Below are 14921 nucleotides of genomic sequence, written 5' to 3' on the forward strand. Positions count from 1 at the left end.
TTGTTAGAGTTCCGGTTAGAAACAACATTGATCAAGTGCTTTTCCAACAGGACTCCTAGAAACCCAAGGATCCAATCAACATCCTAGAAACTAAATCCCATACCCATATAGTCACATAAACATGTTATCATATAAGTACATAACATTACACTTAAGTCTCTAACAAGCGAGACAAACTCACTGTGGTATTAACCACTTCCCATGTACCCAAAGTATTCAAACCCGGTACGCTCTGATACCAAGTTGTAATGCCCTCAAAATAATACATAAACCCAACATTCAAAATATCCATAGACATACGAGAATAAAGCATATTTCCATTTATCAGAGTATTCATTACAGAAGTATTACATGTTGACAACAAAAGTAAATGCCCTACGGGCTTACAACTTTCCAAGCCAACACTTGGTTACAAAAAGAGAGTACTAACTCAAATACACATTAAGCCATTGGCTTGAATTTACATGTAATACCAAAAGAGAATAACAAAAAAAGAGCTATCAGCCTCAAAGCCTCCCAAGCTACGTCCTTGGAGGTGGCATATCACCTGAACCTGAGAATGATGTCCCATATAGGGTGAGTCAAAGCCCAGTAGAGATATACTAAACAAAATATAAGAAATAACTAAAACGTTAGCATTCAATAGATGATTAACACTTGTAAACCAACTTACAACACTTTCCAGTTCCATGACAAATATGTTCATATTTCATTACACCTTCCTTTACTTCCAATTCAAATTTATAAACATGGCTCATTATCTAGCCAAATAAGTAAATGAGACTACACTCATATCAAAACACTTTCAATACTTCAATTATCAGTGGAGTCCATCCCATATCTCCTCCCAAACAGGTTTGAGAGTACATCCCCTATCTTCCCTCAAACCATGGAGTACATCCCCTATCTCCTCCCAAACAATATACATATACAATGTATTTAAACAGTTCATCATATACAATGATCAATCAATACACAATTTTGATGTATTATTCCAACCGTCATATTCAATGACATATTCCAAGTGATTAGTTTCAATTTTCCCTAATCAACATACAATGTCTACAACAATCAAGACCATCCTCCACCGATAGCCCAAAGCAGTTATCTCTAAACAGATAATAAATTTATGAAACAGATAAGTTATCAACATTTTCATAGGTGAGTGATTAATTAAACCAATTACATCATTCAATACCACAACTTCTCAATTTCATGACTTTCAATTCAATTTCGCATTTTCTGAAATTAACTATTCAACATAGTTAGGGCATTTTCCCCCTTTTTCAAATATGAACCCTAAGGTTCAATTTCATCAATTTAACAACAATTCTTCCATTTTCAAAGGTCTCACATACACATGAGTTTAACATTTGAAAACCCCCTTTTTTATAACCTCAAATCAAACCCAAACTTTCCCCAAATTACCAAACAACACCATCTAATCAAAATGACTAAAATTTATGTCAAAACTCATAAGATGGAGTAGGGTATCCCTATCTCGAAGTTAGAAGCCCAAAGGAGTAGATGAAGAAAACTCAAAGTGCTCCAAATCCGCGATTTCTCAGATTAAAGTGAAGCCCATGCCACCCTCTATCTTTCTTACAAAGAGATTAGGCTAAAAACACTCTAGGAGTAGATAAAATCTTAGAGAGAAGGTGTATATAGAGAGACAATCAGCTGGATCTAGGGTTTGTGTAAAGAAGGTGATGAAAAAGTGAAGTGTAACCCGCTGCTACCAACTGATATATTCGAGGCTCGCTCGAGCGAAGGAATGGTTGCTCGAGCGACCAAACACAAAGAAACCTCGCTCGAGCGTAGAAAGCCTCACTTGAGCCAACAATACGAAGCTTCAGGTCTGCAACCCAGAAGCATGCTCGAGCGAAGAAAAGCTCGCTCGAGCGAAGAAACCCAAAACATAGTCCTCGCTCGCTCGAACGAAGGAAAGCTCGCTCGAGCCAAGAAATGCAACCTTCAAGTCCAAAACCAGATGCAAACGCAAGCTCGAGCACAAGACTTCTCACTCGAGCCAACAGACACACCACTCAACTCTCGCTCGAGCGGAGGAACCCTGGCTCGAGCGATGGAACTAAAACACAGAGCTTGCTCGAGCAACAAAAGCCTCGCTCAAGCGAAGACACCAAAATCTGGGCAGCAACCATTTGTTTTTAATCACAACCAACCTATTACAAACTTGTCCAACACATCCTAAAACTCATATATAACGAATTAAAGGACAGAAATGAAACACACACAGCAACCGACATCTACGGAACTGAGTCCGGAATACTGTACATAAAGGGGAAAACTCGGGATCGCTATATTCAATGCCATAATTCAATTGATTAGTTTCTGGGCAGCAACCGACATCACATTTTGTAGTATTGTTTCAAAAAACAAAATCTATTTATCTTTTATTAAAAAAATGAAAGCAATCCTAAAGACCTTTGTTAGTATTGAAAAATTGTATAAAAAATGTGTTAAAGTGAACATGTAAAGGAATTTCTTAGAAATACTATTTTTTTTAAAAAAACAAACAAAGGGGCAAATTTTTTTTTTTTTTTTTTAATAATGCAGCCAAGAAGTAAATCAAACCTTTGTTGGCCCATCCCCTATTGGCGTGTCCAACAAGTCAATGTAAACAAGTAAACTTCAAAATTCTTAAATTAAACCAAAATAACATACCACAAATAAAAGAATTAATTGGTTTAGAAAAAAACATCCAAAACTAAATGAGGCAACATTTTCTGAAATGGAAATTTAAAAAAAAAAAATCCAAATAAGAATATACAAAAAATAAAAAATTAATTTTTAAAAAATTGAATTCCATTACATACAGTAGAGTACAGTACATACATACAAGTTAAATTAGTAAGAGAAAACACATAAAATAGTAACATATCAATACCAAACCCGACCATATTCTATGTTGGCCTGCATTAGAAACCTACACCAAATGGATAACATCATTAATCCCCTAAACCACTCGACACAATCCCCCACAAAAAATTGAAAATAAAACCATACCATAACCAACTCAACACAGCATCAAGAAAAAATTAAAACCAAAATCACACCAAAGGTAAATAAGTAAACTCCAAAACTCCCAAATTACACCAAAATAGCATACCATAAATAATTTTCTGAAATGGAATGGAATTTTTGAATAATTAGTTTAGAAGAAAACATCCAAAACTAAATGAATCAACATTTTTTGAAATGGAATTTTTGAATAATCTTTTCAAATAATAATATATAAAAAATAAAAAATTATTTTTAAAAAAATTGAATTCTAATATTTATTGGAAGCAGAACGCATAACCATGTATGCATTCTCTCCTCATTCACAGAGCTCTCTGTGTAATTATTGCATGTCCAATAAGCGACTCGTTTCAGTCCCTAAGCCCACCCCAACTCTCTCTTTCTCTCTCTCTCTCTCTCTCTCTCTCTCTCTCAAACGAAAAAGCCCACCACCCCAATGTATTGGAATTGGTTGTTTTTTTGTTTTTTTTCCCTGTCACTCATCACGAACATGTCTATGTGGAATTGTTGTTGTAGGGGTCCTCAATCATTTTTGCTCTTGAACTCATAGCAATAGTGCTCTTTTCAAACTATAACAATGGCGAACCAAACGTCGACCTTCACTCCTCCAACAATGGCGGCACCAACAATGCTGAGTCTGGCTCGTTCGAGTTCGAATTTTCTTCTGGGTTCTTACCAAGCGATATGAGTTCGACCGACGAGTTATTCTTGAACGATCAGATCCGGTCGATGTCACCACTACAAGCAGCACAGTTCTAATGGCAAGAACACGAAGAAAATGAGGCCTCTCATCATCATCATCATCATCATCATCATCATCATCAACGCATTTTGGAGTTGGATGATTCTGAGAACAAAGAAGCTGAAACTCTTGAGACAACACCGTCAGGCTCTACTTCGTCTTCAAGGTCTTCATCGTCTAGAAGGAACTCGAAGAAGTGGATATTCAAGGTCTTCACTTGCTCATCATCTTCGAGGGACGAAAAGGAAAAGAATCGCAAGGAAACGAAAATGCAAAAGCAAAAGCAAAAGCAAAAGCAAAAGCAAAAGCAAAAGCAAAAGCAAAAGCAAAAGTGAAGCAAACAAGTTCTCCCAAAAAAACCGATCACCGAAGTCGGAAAGCGTAGGGTTGCACCGTTGGCTCACGAGTTGCATTACACTGCGAATAGAGCACAGGTGGAGGAGATGAAGAAGAAGACCTTCTTGCCCTACCGACAAGGACTGCTCGAATGTCTAGGGATTAGCATTTGCGTTGTCGAGTAATTTTATTTGTTACTGTACTCTGGGTTGTAATTTAAGCTCCTGTATAGTAGAGACAGAAGCCTTTGTTCCAATCACCTTTGATGATTTTGCTTCTTTAGCTATGAAGATATTATTGGGTTCTTAATCTTTCCAAATTACCTCAGAGTCTCTCTCTTTAGTTAAAGTTATGTAATATTTTATTATAAAGTAAATTATTAAATTAAGTTTGTATAAGATTTCTATTCATCCTAAAAGTATTCCAATTTGTGTGTGTAGTTTTTTTTTTGGGTGGGTAAAACATTGATGTTGAGAGTGGGTTTTGAAATGTGTAGCTTTATTCTTTTGAAAAATTACACTGCATCCTTGAGAATTCAATTCCTATTACAGTTTTTCCCATTCTGTTAAGTAACCTAACGGTTCTAAATAACGCTCGAGAAGAAACAAGAGAAAGCACACATGAAATTCAAAGTTGAGCTCGCGAACTCCTGGGTCAGTGGGTAGTTGCAACAAAAGCTCATCAATGGAGTTACATGGTCTAATTGAGGGTGGTAATGCAATCTAAACTGGTGGACTCAAATAATGAAGACTTTTGGATGATTTGGTAATGTAATTAGTACATTAAATTAAAGTTTCTGTGAATGCTCTGTTTCATGATTGAAAATCCTAAGTGATTCGTGATTAGATCAAGATTTAATTATTCCAATTTTCAATCATTCAAAACACACAATCTAAATCATCAAGCACTTACGAAAGTGATTTAGATTGTTGTTTTCGAAAAACAATAAATCGACACAAACGATTTTTACGTGAAAAAATCACAATTGAAGCACCTTCAATTGTGATAAAAAAAACCACGGGCGAAACGCCACTAATCAATCCACTACTAAAGAAAAAAAAAATTACAAAGATAACAAACAAATTACCTAAACGCTTCCAATTTGTCTTCAAATCTTCTGTATATCTTTCACCGCAACCTTCGTTTCGGAATTGATTAACCTGAAGTTGAATCCACAACTTCACTTGTCGAATCAACGACAACGCACAGTATCAAACTCCTTTGAAACTCCACGCTTAAATCTTCGGATCCCACCGAAGAAGAACACTCTTGAATATAACCAATCAACCTCCTTGATATGTGCTTATCAATACATGAGTTTAATACTCACTCAAATCATCAAGGAAAACTCACAAAAAACTTCAGAAGAAACCCTAAGATCTTTAAAGAAGATCTAGGAAAAAGTAACCCTAGAGTTGGACCAACAAACGAATTTATAGAAGTAGAGATCGAGTGGTCTGCTCGAGCGTGGGAATGAACGCTCGAGCGGGGACTCTACATCGCGTGTTCCAAACTAGGGTCCACGCTTGAGCGTAAAAACACATCACTCAGTATTTTTGCAGACACGCAAAATACTGTGAGAGTGTAAACTCCGCTGGAGCGTCACTTTGCCCGCTCGAGCGGGAAGACCAAAACTGGAAAATTACAACTCGATTACAAACACAATTTTTCCATGGATTTTGACAACAAGGGTCCTAATAATCTCCCCCTTTGTCAAATCCCAAACAAAACAATTCTAAACAATTTTCCTAACAAACTTTCTAACAAATTTCCTAACAAACCACCACAAAAAAAAAAAAAACAAAAAAAAAAAAAAACAAACACCAAAGACCATGCAATTCTTGAACAATTTCTTTGAAAAATCTACCTAAAAAAAAAACAACCACACAAACCAACCAAAACTGTGGAACTGTATAAATAACCAAATATAAAATATCTGAGGAACATAATACCCATCCATAAAAAAAACTAAAATATTCCCAAAACATTCCTAAATCCACAAATAATATCCAATATGCATGCAACAAGTATAAATGCCAAAAATAGTCTCAAATTCTAACAATATACCCACTTCTCCTTTTTGTCTGGGAGAGAACCAAAAACAAGATAAATAGTAGTCCAATAAAAGAGATCTATGCAAGAAAAGAACTAGCCAATAGCATGTCTGGACATCAATGATCACTGAGTGGGCGGCTGGGACTGGGGCGAGGACTGCATCTGGAGAAAAGATAGGATCTGAGACAAATGAGTAGAAGACTATGCAACGGACTCCTCAATGCGCCTGGAAGAGGCCTCCAACGCAGTGAGCCGAGCATCGGTAGTAGTCTCTAGATCCGTGAGTCGAGCCTCGAAAATATCCATCCGCCCCTTGAGTCGATCAAAACAAGAAACAACAGACTGCTTGAAATGGTGGAGCTGGCCATAGATAGTACGGACTGGAGGTGTCTGTTCCCCCTCACCAACAGCATCACCGGCAGCAGCCGCATCGAACTCAGCCTCCTCTGCCATAGCAGCATCACCTGTTCTTGTACTGGAATGACCCACCCCAGTAGAAACCCCTCGAACATGTGACTGACTTTGGGAGACAGTTTTCTTGGTGAAAGGCCGGGATGGTGAAGCAAATTCATCCTCGTCATACGAGAGAACCTCAAATTTGATGAGAAGCCTATTAATGAGGCACCCATAAGGCAGACCAAGGTTGTTACGTTCAAACGCAACAACCATCTTTTGAATAATCAAAGTAGCAAGGTCAATGGAGCAATTGAGAGCAATACACTGTAGAACAAACCCTTGTTCTTGATTGATTTCTAAGGTATGGGTAGTCACTATAATGTTGGCACACACGATGAGATTGAGTAACCAAAAATGGGGTAGAAGCTCATTTTGTTTGATCAATGCCCCAGGGAGCCAAGGACGAGATGTACCATATAGAGCAGTGGCCACCTCATTGAAATCGTAAGTCGGTCTCACAGGAAAAGGATAGAAGATAGGGAAGACTTTACTAATCCCTAAAAGCTCTCTAATGAGATCAATGGTGACTGTGATTGACTTGGACCGGACCCAAGTCTTGAATGATGGACCAATGTCATCAAGACTCTCCATGTTACAGTAAAATTCTCAAACCCAACTGAGGTTTTGAGGACCTGAGAAAGAGAGTACCAAATCCTTACCCAAGGGATCGAAAAGAGAACGGATATGGATAGACTCAAAAGTGTTGGGTTGAACATTCCGTTCAAGATGAACGGTTCGGGACAGATAGGACTCTCGAAATAATTTGGCTTTCTCAGCCGAGGGAAACCTGTCGGAGTTAAAGGAAGGTCGAGAGGCAGTGGACTTCCTTCTCTTGGAAGAAGACATGACTAAACCAAGTAAAAGCCAAAAGAATAAACACAAAACCCCCAACCCAAGACAAAAATTAAACCAAAAGAGGAAAACAAAACATTAGTAAGAGACTGTAAATCTAGCAAAATCAACCAGCCAATAGAAGTATGTAACACATTGTAACCCAGTTAACAAAATAATCAAAGAAAACATAAGAATATAATCAATTAACCAAATAAATCACATAACTAATATTACAAAGCTCAGTATTCCAGAACTAGAGTCACAACCTAATATGACAAAGCCCAACATTGCATAACTAGATTCAAAAAACCAACAAGACCCAAATATTACGAACAAGAGTGAAGGATAAAATAAGAGAAGGGAAAAAAAAAACTACAACCAAAAATAATAAAAAAAAAACAGAATAACAGAGGTGGAATCGAAGTGAAACATACCTTAGGTGTGCAAGAAGAACAGGAATCACCAAAGAAAAGACCAAGGAAGACAATGCACTGAATCACCAAGAAGCCCTAGAAGAGAGAAGGATTTTTGGGGAAAAAAAATGAACTGAAGAGTCGAGGGAGGGAGTTTTAAACCAAACTAGTTCGCTCGAGCGTGAGGTTGAACGCTCGAGTGGGAGCCAAAGCACGTGTGGATACGCTTGAGCTCGAAAAAGGATGCTCAAGCACCAAAAAACTCCCTCGCAGAACTGCAAAAACCTGCACTAAATGCTGAATGACAAAAATTCACGCCCGAGCGTGATAGATTCCGCTCGAGCGGGGACAAAACACCATTAGGCTCCAAATTTTTTTTAAAAAATTAAAATAAAAACAAAAACAACTCAACCAGAGAAGGGTGAACTGTCAAACAAAGGAGAGTATAATTGGAAGACTGTAACACTGGGATGAAATGATCCACACACCATGAAGCCTGTAAACTTGTTTAATTAAAAACTATGAACCACAAAATCATGAGCAAGTCAGATAATATTCAATCAATGATCATAAGCAACATGAGAATGCATAACTCAAAAACAAACATGAGAGCTCACATATAAAATGTGTGTGTGATCCTTGAGGGGCCACAGAGCTAGAGTTAATCCTCGTAGTGATCGGATGGCTAGACCTCCGACAAAAGTAACTAAACATCACCGAAAAAAGTGAAACCACTAGGAATCACAGGGTATTTGTTGAGTAAACGCGGAGGCTCCCCCTCAATAAATGAGTCTTTTTTATTATTATTATATTTTTTTTCTCAACCTTTCTTTCATGTGGGCACTCACTGGTGGCATGCACGCTCAAGAGTATGGAGACCAAACCAAAGAAAAATGAAATCAAAGAAAGATGGCTTGGTTGGTGCCTCTGAGGTAGCCTTTTCCTAATGCCCGGACGTCAATGAACTGAGGGAGAAACCGTGGAAGTGAAAAATGATGGTAGATGGTTAAGAGACTTAACATCACCCATGATATACTAGTATAGGTCAATTCTTCTAAAAAAGTACAAGAAACACTATTAGTGGTCCATAGAGAACTTTGATCACTAGTGCGGAAATCCCTGCAACAGTTTATCTCAAGAATGTGTACAAAATGAGATCATGAAGTCAATGAGTATGAGCATTCAAAATGAGCTATGAACAATGAACAAAGAAGTCTAGCATGCAACATAAAAGGAGTTCATATTTTTCTAAATGAAGTGATGATAGGAATTAAGGAGAATGAGATTATAACATCCAAGTATACAGAAAAAACAATCATACACACCCCCTCCAGTAACAAATAACACCCTAACAACTGAGCACTACGCCCAAGGTCATTCTAAGGAACTCAAACCTAAGAAGATCAACGGGTTTTGTAAAAATATCAGCTTATTGATGCTTAGTGGGTACATGTTCAAGACCAACAAGGCCCTCTTCTACTAACTCTCGAATAAAATGATGACGAATGTCAATGTGTTTGGTGCGAGAGTGTTGGACAGGATTTTTTTAAATGTTTATGGCACTTGTGTTATCACAGAAAAGAGTGAGAGTGTTCTGATCTATCCCATAATCATGAAGCATTTGCTTCATCCACAGCATTTGTGCACAATAACTCCCTGCAACAATGTACTCAACCTCAGCAGTTGAAAGAGAGATGGCATTTTGTTTTTTACTATGCCAGGAAACCAAATTATTCCCAAGGTAAACCCCCCCCCAGATGTACTCTTTCTATCATCAGCACACCCTGCCCAGTCAGCATCAGAAAAGCCAGTAATTTCAGCTGTAGTATCGGTAGAAAACCAAACCCCATACCCCAATGTCCCATTAACATATTTAATGATGCGTTTGACTGCAAAAAGATAAGACTCTTTAGGACTGGCTTGGTAACGGGCACAAACACCTACACTAAAAGCAATATCAGGACGACTAGCTGTGAGGTAAAGAAGACTCCCTATCATACTCCTATAAAGGGTAGGATCAACATCAATACCAAAGGAATCTTTAGAAAGGTGAAGACTGGTGCTCATGGGAGTGCGTGCATGTTTGGCAGACTCAAGACCAAACTTTGACACAAGATTTTTGGCATACTTAGTCTGAGAAACCAACATACCCGAAGGAGACTATTTAATTTGAAGACCCAGAAAATAATGCTTATCTCAAACTCATGTGTCATGCAATCCGAAAAATATTTCACAAAATGATCAGCAGTGGATCCAAACACAATGTCATCAACATAAATTTGAGTAACAAAAATAGGAGACTTAGTATGTTTCACAAATAAAGTCTTATCCACATTACCCCTTTGAAAGTCATTATCAAGAAGAAAGGTAGTAAGTCTATCATACCAAGCCTGAGGGGCTTGGTTCAACCCATACAAAGCCTTGTCTAACTTGTAGACATGGTTTGGACATTTAGGGTCCTCAAACCCTTTTGGTTGCTCAATATAAGCCTCTTCTTTTAAGTACCCATTTAGAAAGGCACTTTTCACATCCATTTGATACAATTTGAAACCAAGAAAACATGCAACACCAAGTAAAATACGAATAGGTTTGAGACGTGCAACTGGGGCAAATGTCTCATCATAGTCAACACCCTCTACTTGTGTGTAGCCCTAAGCAACCAACCTGGCTTTATTTCTAACACAGTACCATTCTTATCAGATTTATTTTTAAAGATCCACTTGGTACCTATCACATTCATGTCTCTAGGTCTGGGAACTAAAGTCCAAACATTATTACGTTCAAATTGACCTAATTCTTCATGCATAGCATTGACCCAACTATCATCTAGTAAGGCCTCTTTAATACTCTTAGGTTCAATTAATGAAACATAACACATATGAGATACCTCATCCCGAATTTGTCTTCGGGGTTTCATTCGATTTGATACGCTTCCAATCACCTGTTGAGCTGGATGATTCAGTTTCACCCTTGCTGATGGTTTGAACTCAGGACTTACGGTGACAGAAGCATCAGGAGTGGTGCCTCTCTGTGCACTCTTTGGACTCTGACTTACCTGTGAAGATGGTGTTGTCTCAACTTCTTGTGCTTGGACCTCAGCTTCTCTTTGACTTTGTGGTTCAGTATCCAGGATTGCAGACTCACCATATTCATCCTCATTTGTTGCTGGAGTAGGGGAACCTGTGTCATTTATAACCACATTGATCGATTCCATTAAAGAAGAAGTTTGCAGCTCGAAAAGCCCTACTAGTGGTTAAATACCCTAGAAAATACCTTTATCACTTCGGGAGTCAAATTTGCCCAAAGGCTCTCTATCTTTGAAAATGTAACACCTACTCTCAAAAGTTTTGAAGTATTTTACATTAGGTTTCAATCCCTTCCACAATTCATATGGAGTTTGTAAAGTGTCGGGCCTTAAATACACGCGATTTATGACATAAACAACAGTATTTAGGGCTTCAGCCCAAAACTTTGGAGGAAGTTTCTTACTAAGGAGCATGACCCTAGCCATCTCTTGAACAACCCTGTTCTTCCTCTCAACCACTCCATTTTGTTGTGGAGTAATAATAGGTGCAAAAAATTCATGCTTAATTCCATGCATATCACAAAAATTCGAAAACGAACTATTTTCAAACTCACGACCATGATCAGTTTGGATTCTTATGATACGCCCAATGGAAACACCCTGTTCATTTTGGATTTTAAGGACTAAGGCCTGGAAAGCATCAAACGTATCAGATTTTTCCCTTGAAAAATTTACCCACGAAAATCAAGTAAAATCATCAACAGTTAAAAAAATATATCTTTTACCTCCAATGCTTTCAGTGCGAGTAGGTCCCATTAAGTCCATGTGAACCAATTCAAGAGGACGTTTGGTTATAAAGTTGTTCACCTTTTTATGAGGGGCACGGGTTTGCTTCCCAAGTCGACATGGTCCACACACATGATTCAGATTCTTACCCAGTTTAGGTACTCCTCTCACAAGCTCTTTGTTGGCTATCTTAGTTAGGTCTTTGAAATTCATGTGACCTAATCTTTGATGCCACAAATCAATGTTACTTATGATGGCTGAGTGACAAGTGAGATCATTAATAGTAACAATCCCATAGCAGTTATCAGATGTGCGAACAACATGCAAGACAGTATTTCCCTTTTTATCCAAAATTTCACATTTATTTTTTGAAAACAATACTTCATGGTGGGAATCACACATTTAACTGATGCTCAAAAGATTTGCTTTAAGACCATCAACAAGTAAAGCATTTTCAAGCTTCAGAAGACCAGCTACACTTATAGAGCCCTTACCAATGACTCCAGAAGTGCCACCATCTCCAAAGGTAATAATTTCACCTTCATATTTTTCAAGGGAGGTGAAGTAGGATTTGTCACCTGACATGTGAAGAGAGCACCCACTATCAAGATACCACATGTGTGAGTCACGTGCTTTTAAAGCAGTGTGAATAACTAAACAAGTCAAATCATCTTTTCTCACCCAAGTCTTTTTGGTCTTAACAAAATCAGGTCTGGCGGTCTTGGTAAATGTTTTGGCGTTGTGAACACCCTCATGAATCTTGGTATTCTGCCTAGACATGTAAGGTTGTCTCCTAACCCAAAAAGTATTCGAATTTCTACCCTTTTGAGACACCTTACCAAACAATTCAAAGCAATAAGGACGAATGTGGCCATCCCTGCCATAATGATGACAAATAAAAATAGGTTTTACCTCCCTTTTGTTGATCTTACCCCCGTTAGTTAGATGAAGAGATGGATCACCCTGGTGTATCTTCAGCTTTCCCTTTGCTTGAGTCTTCAAGTCGTGTGATGTAGAGGCCTATCCCTTGTGAGCTGTCGCATTACCGTAGCCTAGCCCACTTTTGTCACAACCCATTTGTTGAGACACGAGGATGTCTTCTAATGATTTGGAACCTTTGTTCCACATGGCAATTGTGGCTCTAGCAATTCAGAGTTCTTCATCTTTATGACAAACCATCCCTTCCAATGTAGCTTGTGACATCTCAAGGCTTTCAAGCTTCTCTTCATATGTGGAATACACTTTCAAAAGTTCATTCCTTTCAGTTTCACAGGATAGAAGTTTCCCACATAGGTCTTTCCTGTCGCTAGAGATCTTGATGACATTCTGCTTTGCTATTACAAGTTCTCCTTTTAGCTTGACATTCTCGCTTTCACATGCTTTGAGCTTGAGAGTGAGTTTGTCATTGATCTTGGACAAATTCAGAGATTCATCGTAAAGCTTTTCGTAAGCTTGTTGTAGATCATCACCATTAATCTCGTCATTGTCTTCTGATGTTTCATCATCTTCTTTTTGCTCCTCATTCTCTTTGACCTCATCCAGTCGAGCAACTAAGGCAGGAAAGGTGATAGATGGTGGTGAAGATGAATCTCCTCTTTCATGAAATTGGCTCAGAATGTCCCATGCATCTTTAGCCTTTGTGCAGTGAGCAACCTGTTGCTATTTTTCATCAGAGATTGCTCCACGAATAGTAATCAGGACTCTTTGATTGCTTGGATTGTCAGCACTTTCAACATCCTCTTCAATGGCTTGCCAGCCTTTTGGGTCAAAAGCTCTCAGAAACGCCCTCATTCTGATCTTCCAACACAAGTAATTACTCCCTTCAAAAGTGGGAGCATGATGCAAATTCTGACCACGAGCAAATTCCACTGGCTTCGGAAGAGGTTGTGTGAAAGTGGACCAAAATGCCATGAAAGCACTATCCCCGTCTTCACCAGATTCCGTTTCTTCGGGTTCTTGCTCCGACTCGCTTTCATTTTCCCAAGTCACTGTGTAGACTTTCTTCCGATTCTTTTTCGAAAGACATTCAAGGGCAATATGTCCAAACCCTTAACATTCATAACACTTGACCCCTTGCCCCTTTACAATCTTCTTTTCAGTTTTTGGAGCAAGTTTTGGTGGAAAAGTTTTGGTGGAAAAGTTTTGGGTTTATCATTACTCTTGTCTTTTGAAATAGGGTCTCTGAAATTAGGCTTCTTTTTCTTTAAATTTTTTTTGAACTATTTAGTAAACATAGCTGTCATCTCAGACTCTAAATCAAACTCAGTTTCAGGAGTTTTTGCAGTCTCATGAGCACTAGTGAAAGCCACACTATCTTTTTGTTTTTTCTTAGAAATCTGGTGGGCTTCATAAGTCTACAAGTTTCTAACCAACTAATCAAGCTTGAGGGTATCAACACCCTGAGCCTCCTCAATGGCTGTCACTTTTGATTGGAACCTCTCGGGTAATGACCTCAAAATTTTTCCAACAACTTTAGCTTCAGGGATTTTTTCACCAACTGTGAAACAGGAATTCACGATGTCACTAAGTTTAGCATAGAAATCATCAAACATCTCATCATCACGCATAAAAAGGGTTTCAAAGGCAGAGGTGAGACGTTGAAGTTTTGACCTTTTAACAGAAGTAGTACCCTTGTGAATCGTTTCAAGAATGTCCCAAGCCTCTTTTGCTACCTCACACGTGCAGATACGACGAAACTCTTCAGGTGTGATGGAACAAAAAAAGGAATTAAGAGCCTTACTGTTCCAACTCGAGTTTTGATAATCGGTTGTGTCCCATTTATCAAGGGATTTGGGAATATCAATATCGTCAATGGTGACAATAGGTTCACTCCACCCATAGATCACACAGTGCCAAACTTTCTCATTGATGGATTTTAAAAACGCTCTCATACGAGCTTTTCAATAAGAATAGTTTGTACCATCAAGTAATGGAGGTCTATGGGTCGAGTTACCTTCACGAATTGAATCCATATCACTAATCACACAAAATCACACTCCTATAGTTTTGATAAAAGCAAAGAGTGACCCGCTCTGATACTAATTGAAAATCCTAAGTGATTCATGATTAGATCAAGATATAATTATTCCAATTCTGAAGCATTCAAAACACACAATCTAAATCATCAAGCACTTACGAAAGTGATTTAGATTGTTATTTTCGAAAAATAATAAATCGACACAAACGATTTTTACGTGGAAAAACCACAATTGAAGCACCTTCAATTGTGATA

General features: G+C 38.2%; 1 long non-coding RNA gene across 1 annotated transcript in view; it reads right to left on the reverse strand.

Annotated features, from left to right (window-relative positions):
* Window positions 1–507: 507 nt before the first annotated feature.
* LOC145804069 (uncharacterized) overlaps window positions 508–14921 on the reverse strand; it is a 42733-nt gene continuing 28319 nt past the window's right edge. The window contains exon 4 of the long non-coding RNA XR_014345653.1: window positions 508–553. This is a non-coding gene — a long non-coding RNA (uncharacterized LOC145804069). The remainder of the gene's footprint in view (window positions 554–14921) is intronic.

Source organism: Camellia sinensis, chromosome 12 (assembly GCF_055761805.1).
Source record: "Camellia sinensis isolate YWXY chromosome 12, ASM5576180v1, whole genome shotgun sequence".
NCBI lineage: Eukaryota > Viridiplantae > Streptophyta > Magnoliopsida > Ericales > Theaceae > Camellia > Camellia sinensis.